This window comes from Mus musculus, chromosome 12 (genome assembly GCF_000001635.26).
Source record: "Mus musculus strain C57BL/6J chromosome 12, GRCm38.p6 C57BL/6J".
NCBI classification, from domain to species: Eukaryota; Metazoa; Chordata; class Mammalia; order Rodentia; family Muridae; genus Mus; species Mus musculus.
In genome coordinates this window covers 93433431-93446963 of record NC_000078.6, presented here as the reverse complement: position 1 = coordinate 93446963, position 13533 = coordinate 93433431, and the positions used below count along the sequence as shown (strand labels likewise).

The following is a 13533-nucleotide window of genomic DNA, read 5'->3' as shown; positions in this document are numbered from 1 at the left end:
GCAGAATAGTGAAGTCACAGAAAAGTAAATAAAGGGAGAGAAAAAATTAAGGCTAGAATGAGCCACATGGCAAGATCCTATAAAAAAAAGGGTAGATGGAAAAAAAGAAGAAAGATGAGACAGGAGGGGAGAGGACCAGAGAGGTGGGGAGGGGAGTGGAGAGGAGGGGACTGGAGAGGAGGGGAGGGGAGTGGAGAGGAGAGGAGAAGAGAGGAGTGGAAAAGAGAGGAGGAAGAAAGGTGGGGGAAGACTCAGGAGGAGGAGAGGAGGGGGAGAGGAAGGGGAGGAAGGGGAGGAGGAGAGGAGAGAAAAGCATCTTTTTCCTAGTTCTAACTGTCAAAACTGTGCTTTCAGTTAAAGAATCAAACAATAAGACAAGGAGTGTTGTGAAATGTAATACTTACCTCTGCATTGTTTACATTTGAAACAAATAGGTGTGGAACTCTAAACAAATCAGAGTATCCTTCGAAGGACCAACACGTCAATAGATATAGCAGAAATGTTTAATACCAGTAACATTCTCTGTAATAGAGAAAATACTAAGTTACAGGTAACTGAAGACTACACTTGCCAGTAATTTTTCAACACTTACTCTGCTGTTAAAGAAGATGGATAGAGAAACGGGTATAGGCATAGACAAGCTAAAAGATTTAAAAAGAGAGAGAGAGAGAGAGAGAGAGAGAGAGAGGGAGAGAGAGAGAGAGAGAGAGAGAGAAGGTGTTAGCATTTCTTCTATGCTCTGCCCTACAGTTACCTGGCAACAGGCAGGTGGGCTGCTTGCCCTTTCTTCACTCTCTTGCTCTCTTGCCTGCTTTACCTTCTGTTCCTTCTCTCCCCATTCCCCTCCCTCCTCTCCTCTCCATGTGTTCATTTTCTCTCTCTCTCTCTCTCTCTCTCTCTCTCTCTCTCTCTCTCTCTCTCCCCTCTCTGCCGTTCTCTGTCTCTACTATCCCCACAACTCCCATCCTCATACCATAAATAAACTCTAGTCTATACTATACCCATCCTGTGGATGCTACCTCAGCAGAAAGGGAAGCCTCACCATGAGCACCCCTTCCCCCACACCATACCTTGTATCCAGCAAACATATCCATGCCTTCTTTTTCTTTTCCTTTCTTTTCTTTTCTTTTCTTTCTTTTTTTTTTTTTTTTTTTTTTTTTTTTTTTAATAAAACACAACAGAAGGAAAGTGTCTTAGTCAGGGTTTCTATTCCTGCACAAACATCATGACCAAGAAGCAAGTTGGGAAGGAAAGGGTTTATTCAGCTTACACTTCCATACTGCTGTTCATCACCAAGGAAGTCAGGACTGGAACTCAAGCAGGTCAGGAAGCAGGAGCTGATGCAGAGGCCATGGAGGGATGTTCTTTACTGGCTTGCTTCCCCTGGCTTGCTCAGCCTGCTCTCTTATAGAACCCAAGACTACCAGCCCAGGGATGGTCCCACCCACAAGAGGTCTTTCCCCATTGATCACTAATTGAGAAAATGCCTTACAGCTGGATCTCCTGGAGGCATTTTCCCAACTTATTGCGTCCTGCTCGACCGGCAAGAAAGACGCAACAAACCAGAATCTTCCCCGGCAAGAGCTTTATTGCTTGTTTCTCAGGAAGATTCCGAACCAGGAAAATGGCGCTGCTTTTATAACCCACAGCGTGACGTTTCAGCACCTGATATGGCGTGACAGCTCCCGATTCATTGCTTGCCCATCACCCCACTATTACACCTCGAGAATGGGAGTGACTAGGAGTGAATTCACTCTTGCACCTGCGTACAAGGCTTGTTTACTAGTTAGGCACAGCGGAGGCCCGCACCATTTTATAATGGCGATTGCTCGCAGCACACACGGCTCTCCTCAGAGATTACTGGCGGCACACACGCGATTGCTCGCAGCACGTACCGGCTTTCCACACCAACTGAAGCTCCTTTTTCTGTGATAACTCCAGCCTGTGTCAAGTTGACACAAAACTAGCCAGTACAGAAAGAGAGGTGGCCCATAGAGAGACAAACCAGCACAAATTTGCTACATCCCCGTGTAAATACAGGAGGGTTTATGAAGTCACAAAGCAAAAGAAACTTACTTTAGAAGCTATCACCCAATTTGCAGGGAGTTCTTCTACACACAGTTCCCATGTGAGTTGTGTTCCTCTCTGTGCATGACAGAATTCTCTCCAAAGGGGAAAGTTCAAGATGTCCAAGGAACTTCACCATGAACATTGTTGCCGTGGGGAAGAAAACCCTTAGCTCCCTCACAGGTAAAGTTACATAGTATCACAAATTGAAAAAGAGGCAGAGGGGGCCAGTTATGAGAGGAAGTAAGGCTGTGCATGATGAGGGGGCAGAGGGTTAAGAGGCCTATACTTTTTTATTAAAAATTCCTCTAGTAATGTATTCTCATTCTGAGAACAAACCAGAGAAATATGCTCTTGTAATGACTGGATTCTCTATTCAGAAACAGGCAACATGGATTTCTTTTACAGCTTTACTTAAACAGCAGTGTGTTTTAAAAGCTGGCTTCTGAGAATTTCTCACCCTCAGAGTTCTCTTTCTAATTTGCCCTCCTACTTTGCTGCTTAAAGAGTAGTTAACACATCACAGTAAATCCAAGTCTGTTAGAGACCTGAAGGACTTCACTTGTTAATAGGCAAGCAGGGCAAGGTGTTTGGTCTGAGTGGAATGCGCAAGCCACATCACCTAAATGAAGCCAGCCAGAGCCATCCCAGACCATAACTTTCACACCACACTGTGTTTTCTTTGGGTTCTTCTAAGTCAAACCTGTAATCTTTGGAAGTGGTTTTGTTTTCCCATGGTCTTAGTTGGGCTTCCTAGAGAGCAGTCCATCTCTTCACAGATGTATGTGAATTTTCACAACAGACCGGTTGTATTGATGCCAGCCAGATCAAGGGTAGAGTCAGGATATTTGTCCACAGGGAGCCTGGAATTTCTCAATCTCACACCTTCTATTTTTGGGGAAGGAAGTATATTTTATTTCTGAGTTTTAATGAAGATAATATATTTTCATTTTCTTGTTGACATGAGGCACATATCATGTAGATACCAAGGTAAATTCTTAAATGTTAAAATGGAGTACCACATGAAGAAAGGCTGTCTTTCAATTTCAATCAGTTCAATTTTTTTTTTTTTTTTACCCACAGTAATGGATCTGACTTAGGAATTCAAGTATTGATGACCATAATTTGCCAATCAAATTACTTTCATGGATGGATGATTTGCAAAGGAACCAGTGTACCAAACAAGGTTTTCTAAACAGCAGAAAATGCACCAATGGAAAACATTATCTGTACCATACACATTATGACCCCAAACCGGTTACATTTGTGCAAAACTTCAGGACTCTTACAACATCACCAATGCCACCAATCTACATCTTGCTTAGCTTTTGCATAACCTCTTGGGTCACAGCTATCCTCATTAGCCACTTCTTAGGGCTGAGAATCCTAAAGTATACTCCATGGGAAAGCAAAGAGGGAAGAAATTGAGAGCAGTGATAGGCAGTGACCTCATTATGTGTTTTTCACTGAAATATTTAGAACTCTTGCATCTCTGGGTGGGAAAGATAAGAAAAATCCTGGAAGATGGACATGGTACCCTCAAGGCATCTTTCCCATGGTTTGTATGTCCTGCTCCCTGGCTTGGCTCAATCCACCACTATCTCCTTAGCATGGGGCTGGTTGACTCATGCTTCATCTTATTTTCATGAGCACACCTTTTGTAGAAATATCAATTCGTTATGCAATCCTCTTAATAATTGATCCTGACTTGTATCTGTTTCCCCTTTTAATTAATCAGAAATTTGTTATTCTATCCACATAATCTAAATTAAATTAAATATATTTCTTCAAATAAACCACAATGTATATTTTTTAAATTTTGCATTCTGTAAAACATTGTGCCAACCTGTTTCAAAAATTTGAGGAATGTGCATGGCCTTTAGTGAACATTCTTCAGAGTACTCCTCATTTTCATATTTGAGACTTTATTAGCAAAGCCACTGCTCTTCACATATCTATCTTTACTCTGGTCATAGCCACTTAATGAATCCTATGAAGTTTTATATCATCCCTCATAGACTCCCTTTTGAATCCACATGATGAGTTAACAACAGAATGGTGTTCAGTCTTCAAATTAGCCCTCCTTACTGGAGCTAACATTATACTTTGTAACTCTGCAGCAGTGGTTTATTAAGCTCAAGAGTCAACAAAGACAAGGACTATTCAATGGCAAGGAATATAGGAGAACAATGAAGAGACTTAGTCAATGTGGTCACATTGGGAGGTTGGACATCCAGACATATTTAGACATCCAGACATATTCCTACTGTTATCAATTTCTTTATCACTGAGCCTAACTCTAAGGTCCCAATATGAGCTGGAGGATTTAGTAAAAGAAAAGCAAGAAGTTGGTAATACCAATCAACACTGCTCTAGCTGTGCATATCATTGATCCATTAATTATTCATTTTCAATTTGGAAATTTCTTCCATAACTTTCAATATTTGGACAAAAGATACAAGCAAGAAAACAAAATCAAACCATGAAATCCTTCATGAAACTATTAGAATTTATATATTGACAACTGTATCACCTCCTTTTGTTCCAGGGAAGATAATTACCACACTTTTCCCCAATAATGGATGCATAGCTTTATAATAAATCAAATACCTTTGTAAATGTTTCTAAAAACTATCTCCCATAAACACACAGATAATGATGTCATGTGATCAGTTTCCAGGCTTTTGTCACTCTGAATATATTTAGCAACAAAATAATTAAGAGATTTTAGGTTTCTACTACTGTCTTCCAAAAGGCAATTATGTAAGAAACATTTATATTTATATATACCTACTCATTCATCAATATGTCCAGTACTATTCAAAGAACAAGCACCTATCAAGCATGGTTAAATACTGGAAGGGACACTGTAAGTAAACAATTATTGATACCTTAATGGGACAAGAAAAAAATGCAAAGAAACAAATAAATTAACTCCATTTTAGAGTATTTTAGCAAGCATATAATAAAAATATTCATTGTGAAAATAAGGAAAGCAGATAAATCATGGGATCCATTTCAGACAGGGTCATTGAAATGAAAGTCTCTAAATGTTTGTCTCTAAATGAAAGTTTGACAAAAGACATAAGGGGAGTTTTATAGGAAGATGGACTCATCTAACAAGTTCTAAAATTAGGAAAATTATTGGCATGTTTCTAGAGCATCAGAAAATGTAACCTTACTCACCCCAAAGGCGCAAGTGAAAATGAGAGTAGGGAAGATCAGAGAACTAATTAAGACAAGAATCAGGTCACTGTTAAGGACCTTGTTTGTCATGTATACATGGAAGCTGGGGCATGGCTTGGACTAAGACTGAAAATGTTTGTTCTTTCCATTGGTACACCACATAGAGAAAATGGGTCAAATCCTGACAACCCAGGTTATCTTCTACTCTTCCTATTGGCATTTTCGTATATCAGAATAATAAGTCCTTCTGTTTTATGGATAGTAGGGTAAGTCTGTGCATTTTATCATGTTTGCTAAGATATACATCTTAAGGTCATGAAAAATATATTAATTTAACAAAAGCAAAAGGGATTGAAAAAGTAAAATGAAATTTCAAATAAAGTAGGTATCACAAAAAAACTAGTAATCATTAAATATCTCTGATACCTCTCTATCTCTGTGTGCTGTTTTCTGTTATTCTTTTTAATTGCTTCCCAGAGTCTCACTACATAACAAGATCTGAAAATAAGAACATGTTTTCTGTTTGAGGCGTATTAAGTTTCAGATCACATTCATATAGGTGGAGAGATGTGAGCAGGGTCAATGAAATATGAGACTGAAAATCAAGATAAAAGATGGGAAAAGAGCTCTATGAGTTCCCTCTCCTTACTGTCAGGCATTTCATCTAAGATTTCTCCCTTTGAGTCCCGAGTCTCTCACCACTATGTCTCTGGAGGGTCCCACCAACCACCTACCCCTTAAGGTTGTCTGTTTCCATTCTTTCTGCTGGATCTCAGGACTTCAGTCCTTTTCCCAGTACTAGATCTGATTCTTGTCTCCCCTGCCCCCACCCATACCCAGTTCATTTTCTCTCCAAGGTCCCTCCCTCCCTCCCCACTTGTGATTGGTTTCTTCATCCCCCCAGGTGGGACTGAGGCATCCTCATTTGGGCACTTCAGCTTCTTGACCTTTCTGAGTCATGTGGACTGTATCTTGGGTATTCTGTACTCTTTGAATATCCACTTATTAGTGAGTATATACTATGCCTGTCCTTTTCTGTCTGAGTTACCTCACTCAGGGTGATACTTTCTAGTTCCTATCCATTTGTCTGCAAAACTCAGGATGTCCTCGTTCTTAATAGCTAAGTAGTATTCCATTGTGTAAATGAACCACATTTTCTGTATGCAAGAGAAAGACAGGACATCAAGTAAGGGGCTGGGTTGCCATCCCACAGTCACATCTCTGACCCATAATTGTTCCTGTTACAAGGATGGAAATGGAGAGGGTCCTGAAGAAAAGAAGATCCAGGGACAGGCCCAAAGTGGGATCCAGCTCAAGGGGAGGTCCCAAGGCCTGACACTATTACTGAGGCTCTGGAGTGCTCACAAAAAGGGACCTATCATGACTGCACTTAGGAAGACCCAACAGGCAGCTGAAAGAGTCAGAGGCAAATATTTGCACCCAAGCAATGGACAGAAGCAGCTGACCCCTATTGTTGAATTATGGAAGGCTGAAAGAGACTGAGGAGAAGGGTGACCCTGTAGGAGGACTAGCAGTCTCAATTAATCTGGAACCCCAAGATCTCTCAAACACTGGACCACCAAACATGCAGCATACACCAGCTGATATGAGTCCCTCGGCACACATAGAGTAGAGGACCTCCTGGTAAGTGTTCATTCAGAGATGATGCACCTAACAATCAAGAGACTGGGGGGGGGGGGGCTGGGAGTTTAGAGGTCTGGTGGGTGAAGGGTGGGGACATCCACGTAGAGATAGTGGTATGGGGAGGAGGTATGGGATGTGGAACAGTATGAGGTTGGATCTGGGGGTGCAGAATAAAACATGGAGTGTAAAAAAAAAAATTAACAAATACAGGAAAAGAGATACATTTTAGAACTTTCAGGATGTTGATGAGACCTGAAGTCAAGACACTGTGAAGTTAGAGAGGGATAAGAAAGAAGAATTTCAAGGACTATGCTGTAGTCTCATTTTAAGAGACATACATGATGAGAAGAAGCAATCAGGGAAGTGAAATATTAATGATAATAGTGGTAAGAAGTGGAAGAGGAAAGGCACAGGAGAAATGTCCTGGAAGCCAAGTATGAAATTAGATTACAAGAAGTTATCATCAGATATGTCAACTGCTTTGATTGATCGAGTAGGAGGTAAGGACTGATGAATAACCACAGCATAAAAAAATAGATTTTATATATGGCCTTGATAAACAGGTATTAGCAAATATATCTTTGGAATATATATAGAGGGGAATAGTGGTTTGTGTTTTTAACTTTACCTGAGGGACATTCTTGATAGAAGCAAACACAGATGGTGTCAGTTTTATCTTCTAACACATTAATAATTATTGTTTAGAAAAGAGATGGCACTTGTTAAACAACCTATAGTAAACAAGCAGAGAAATAATGGATCAACAAGGCATTTCTGGAAAAATGACTAAGAAATGTGACAAAGGATGAAGGTTTTCTTTATGTACATCTCATCATTGAGAGAGGTGACTCAATCTAAATTAGAAGGCATTTCATTTGTGTAATGAAGGATGTAGAGAGATACCCTAACCACACTTATGTCTCTTTCTTGATTATATCTCAAAATTATTGGGGAATTTTGACATAAGAACCAGATAGGTCAGATCAATTTGACCATTAAAACCTTCAGTTTTGGTTCATAGAAGGATCATAAGAAAAATTAGAGTGTAAGACACTGTTTAAAAAATTAGTTTAGTGTAAATTTGAGAAGAAAAATGGGATACAGTTATAAAATACCTATCCAGTAAGATGGATTCATTTTTAGTTTTCAGACTTAAAAATTCCTTTGTATTATATAGGAAAAGTCATATCAAGAGAAATAAGTTATTTGAAAATTAAAAAAAAAAAACTTTACACATTTCTCCTAAGCAGTGGAATAGAAGAATAGAATATCTATAGAAGTACTGTTACTTGTAAAAACACCATTGGAAAACTATTCAAGTACTCTTGAATGGGTGAACAATGTCCTGTGTGTTTTTAAATGTATACATCAAAATAGAAATGGAAGACAACGCAAATCCACCTAGAAATCAGGGTACTAGTTATCAAGGAAGGGATGGGAACTAGAATCAGAGTGTGACATGACACTGAGTGTAACCTTCTGTTTCCAGATACAGACTTCATCAATAAGTCTAATATTTGAGAATTTCTTAATGAAGATTTATGTATCAGGACGTTTCTGTGAATCAACATTTTTTTAAAGATGTAGCAGAATATAGCTTTGTCTCTTTATCAGTCCTGGTACTACTTAGCCCACTGTGGGTCGTCTATGAATTTTCACATCGACTCTTATGTGTTAGCCATATGTCAAACAGAGGAACAAAAGGCATGGGACAGAAAGGTTGATATATTACTTAGTCTGTCCTCAAGAAAAAATAATTTCCTTTATTTCCACTTACTATAATAATATACTGATTTTTTCAGGAAATTCTTTGCTTTCTCTAAGTTTTATTACTTCTTTTTTATAGTGATTTATTTATTTATTTATTTATTTATTTATTTATTTATTTATTTATATTCTATCTTAAGAGTTGCCCACACATGTTCTTTCAAATAATAAAGATATTTTAATGACTTAAGCCTGAAATGGATTCCTGGATACTCATTTGAATCTCCAATGCAGACGGGAGGATAGGGTTAGACTATTCCAGTCACTCGAGTTTATTCCAAGTAGCTAGAGATCCTCCCATGCATTGGGTCTTCAGCATCTGCACTCTGTCCTCTAAATGTGGATGACAAACCAAAAAAAGACTATTATAGAATTTCACTTGATCTTTAGAATCTAATTTGAAAATTAAACATGTCATTAAATCTGCATTTTATGTTCTATAGAATTGAATCACATGAAAAAAGTTTCTGTGAAAAGTATGGAAGTAAAGGCAAAAATACAATGACTCATTTTAAGTAAGAAACCAATAATAAAATTCCTAGGATCCATTGTTTATTGAGATTAATAAGCTTGTCATCACAACCCAAGTAAGACAAATTCAACTATCTGAGGCAATCTTAAAATAAAAGTACATGAATCATTGGAGAACTTTACCAAATTTTCATCACTGAAGGCAACAATCTCTTAATACCCAGAACTTGTTCTCAAGGCTTTATATACTTTAAAGTTGCCAATATTATCTGTAAACATATGCATCCAAATTATACTCATTAAAATATCATTATAAAAATTTCAGCTACAGTTTTCTGTGCTTATCTTAGAAGGAAGTTAGCTCCTTTTTACTAATTTGCTCATTATGTAGCTCCTCTTCTTCATTATAATATAATCCATAAACTCTATAGATAAAAATACACTAGAATAAATGAGGCAGAATAAAATTAGAGTAACTGAAGCAGGAAGTACTTAGGAATTTTATACACAGATCAGTAAAAAGAAGAAAAACCAGGATAGAGTAGTTGGGACAAAATAACCATGCTGGACTTTAGTTCACAAAGGAAAGGATTGAAGGAGGATATATTTTTCAGAAAAATGTCTCAAGAAGGAAAGAAAATCAACCTAAAAGAAAGGTATGCTTAACAGAATAAAACACTAGTATTCTAAATACATAGAGAAGTGGAAAGGTATATAGCTATGAAGTTGTAGTCAAGTCAATGAATTCAAACAAAAGGAAAAGGCTACTTGTTTTAAGAAAGTCATTGATCCAGCCCAGGGGGAGGCCCCAAGGCTTGACACTATTACCGATGCTATGTTGTGCTTACAAAAAAGGGCCTGTCATGATGCCCTCCTAAAGGCCCAACAAAAAACTGAAACAGATGCAGATATTTATACCTAGCCAATGGAGAGAAGCTGGTGACCCACTTTACTGAATTAGGGAAAAGCTGGAAGAAGCTGAGGATGAGGGCGACCACATAGGAATGCTAGCAATCTCAACTATACCTGGACCCTTGGGATCTTTCAGAGACTGAACAACCAACCAGGCATCATACACAAGATGATATGAAGCCCCCAACATGTATACAGTAGAGGACTGCCTGGTCTGGACTCAGTCAGAGAAGATGCACTTAACCCCTCTGAGACTTGGGGCCCCAGGGGGTATGGAGATCTGGTGGGGTGTGTGTGTTGGGGGTAAGGACATCCTCTTGAAAAGGGGGGGCATGGAGGAGGTGTTGGATATGGAACAGTAGGAGTGTGGGTTGGAAGGGGGATAAAGTGTGGACTGTAAAAAAAGATTATTAGAATAAGAGGAAAAAAGAAAAGGAAATCTGGAAATCTTGTCACGACTTCCTTTGATAATGTACAGTGAATCAATGAGTAAGCCAAATAAAATCCTTTTTTTTTTTTTTTTTCAAAAATAAAGAAGCCGGGTGCCTTGGCACATGCCTTTAATCCCAGCACTCAGGAGGCAGAGGCAGGTGGATTTCTGAGTTCGAGGCCAGCCTGGTCTACAGAGTGAGTTCCAGGACAGCCAGGGCTACACAGAGAAACCCTGTCTCAAAAAATCGAAAGAGAAAGAAAGAAAGAAAGAAAGAAAGAAAGAAAGAAAGAAAGAAAGAAAGAAAGAAAGAAAGAAAGAAAGAAAGAAAGAAAGAAGAAAGTCATTGTAGCACAGCAAAGGCTACTTAGCTGAACTAGAGTGCCAAGTAGAATGTGGTTTCATGTACTCTTAGCTGAGGTACTGGATTTTGAATTTAAAGAAGTGTGAACATTGGAGACAAAAGTCCATTGATGAATTGCCATAGCCTGGTATCAATACAAACAAACAAAAACACAAAACAAACAAACAACAACAACAACAAAAAAACAACTATCCACCATTCCAAGACCATGACTCAAAACGTACATGTAGAAAACAGAAAGAAGGTGTGTGTGTGTGTGTATCTGTGTGTGTGTATGTGTGTGTATTCAAAAGACAGATTAAATAGTATTACTTTAAATTAGAACTTTCTCTTCTCTCACAATTTGTCCTGAAATTTAATCTGCCTTACTGTATTCTCAGGGGCCACACTCACTTTTGTTTTAGTTAAGAAAGACTTTCTACAAGTCAGATTTCTGGGAGAGATGCAGCTGAAATAAAGAAAAGATTTGAGAGTGATAACCATATGGGACAATAAATGAGGAAGACCTCACATTTTCTGTGGCAGGCATTAATGTCCTTGCTCCATGGTACATTTTTGCAGAGTCTTGTATATGGGCAAAGATCATTTCTTAGACCCACTACAACTGTTCTTCAGATAAACTCATTAGAAGCATAATAGTTGATTTGGAGTATATCTTGCATACCTTCTAACATTTTAGTTTCTCAAGGTATTTTATATCTGACAATAACTGCAAATGGTACTGTAAGTAAATATAGGTCATCTCTTTGCTTCTTAATCAGAAAAATTATACCTCAAAGGACAACAGTGTTCTTATAAAGTTAACAACTTTGTGAATTTTACTAATAATTTACCTGCCAAACATCATTACACCATTATATGACTGACATTAAAAGTTAAATCATATGTAGGACTTCTTTCAGACACTATAAAGAATCTTTACTAAAATGAAACATCCTTCCATAAACACCACATATTCCTACATACCTGGTACATGCATGCCCCATTCAGTCTCAACTGTGTACTAATGAATCACTTCTTCTTGGAATTGGAAATTATCAGGAAACGGTGTAACAAAGAAGGCAGTTGGAGGAGTTATTAGAAATATTTAATATAGGAAGTAAAATCTTACATCTTCATTTTAATTAATATAAGCCATATAGTTTACTAACAGCTATCTTTAGCTGGGAAAGTGTTAACAATTTGAGCTTTCCTGAGTTAGTAACAATAGTGCATAACCATTTACATTGATTCTGGAGAGGTAATTACAGTCAACAACAGGGGTCTCCCAAATGTGTTAGATGAGATTTAGATTTTCATGTTCATCCTTACTTGAAGTCATTATTTATCAGCCTTAGTGAAAAGTAAACACTAAGCTCCACACATTGCCATTCCAGTTCAACTAAGTATGACTTGCTGTGACAGAAAGAATGTCTTTCCCTTTCCCTGCTGCTCTGAGCCTATTAACCTACCTAATACAGAATCAATAAACATTCAATGAGCCTTTTTAAATTTCAAAACATTATTCTATGGGTCAGATTATGGGTAAAATGTAAGCTGCAAATATATATGAAACGAATATATATGCAAATATAAAATTTTATTATGTATCCAAGTATTATTATAGATTTATACATTTACATATTACTTCGGATTAAATATATGAATTTTATCACAATAATAACCCTTAATTGATCAGTATCATTTTGTTACCAAATATTGTTTCTTTTATAGTACTTTCATCTATATATAATTCAGGTTATCTGAATTATCAGAAATAATTGCAGTAATAGAGATAATATATTGTGCAAATCAATAACCTATTATTTATTTATTTCAATTCATCTGTAATCATTTCCTGTTATATTTAATGTGTGTAGTGGTATATGTGAGTGTGTACAAGTGTGTCCAGTTGTGCATGCATCTATGTAGACATGTGTATGGAAGCTCAATAACTCTTACTCAAGAGCCGATTTCCTTTTTTTTTTTTTTTTTTTTGAGGTAATGTCTCAGACTAGGATCTGTGGCTTATTGGTAAATTTATGCGGGGCAGTTATTCCCAGAGATAGCTGTGTCTTCATCTATTCAGAGTTGAGATTACAGCAGGAGTCACAATGCATTAATTTATGTACTTTCTGGGGATCAAACAAAGCTCTTCATATTTGGAGGGCACACCATTTTACCAGCTGAGCTGTCTCCCAAGCCTCACCTTCTCGTCTTATAAATCCTCAAAATTTCAATCCTTTGCCTGTCTAGCTGACTTTGCTGTAAACATGCTCTTATAGCAAAGAGTAGAGAATACCTAACAACAGATTCAGTGAAAGGAGTTCAGTTTATTCTGATTTGAGAAATGTAATTATTTCTCTCCCTCTCATGGAAATTTGTATATTGTACTCATAATGCAGTGTAACACGTTGCTTTTTAAAATTGTCTTGACCTACAGATGTGACATTTTTTCCTCAGGGCTACTTGAAAGTACATGATGGTCAGAGTGGGAAAGCTTTGAGATTATTGCTTCAGCCAAGTCTAACTCAAGGCATAAATGTTAAGGAAGGCAGATGTCACTGTTCCCATCTGCTTCCTTTTTTTTTTTTTTTTCCTTATTTGAAATCTATCACTGATGTGATGGCATTGATACAATCTCTGGGCTGCTTGTCTACCATGACTTACACATTTAAAATTCAAACTCACTTCCCTTTTTGTATCTCATATT

The 13533-nt window shown here is 37.7% G+C and overlaps 1 long non-coding RNA gene across 1 annotated transcript in view; it reads left to right on the top strand.

The window, feature by feature from the left end:
- The first annotated feature begins 2140 nt into the window (after positions 1-2140).
- 4930559C10Rik (RIKEN cDNA 4930559C10 gene) overlaps positions 2141-13533 on the top strand; it is a 28367-nt gene continuing 16974 nt past the window's right edge. Inside the window, exon 1 of the long non-coding RNA NR_126436.1 lies at positions 2141-2250. This is a non-coding gene — a long non-coding RNA (RIKEN cDNA 4930559C10 gene). The remainder of the gene's footprint in view (positions 2251-13533) is intronic.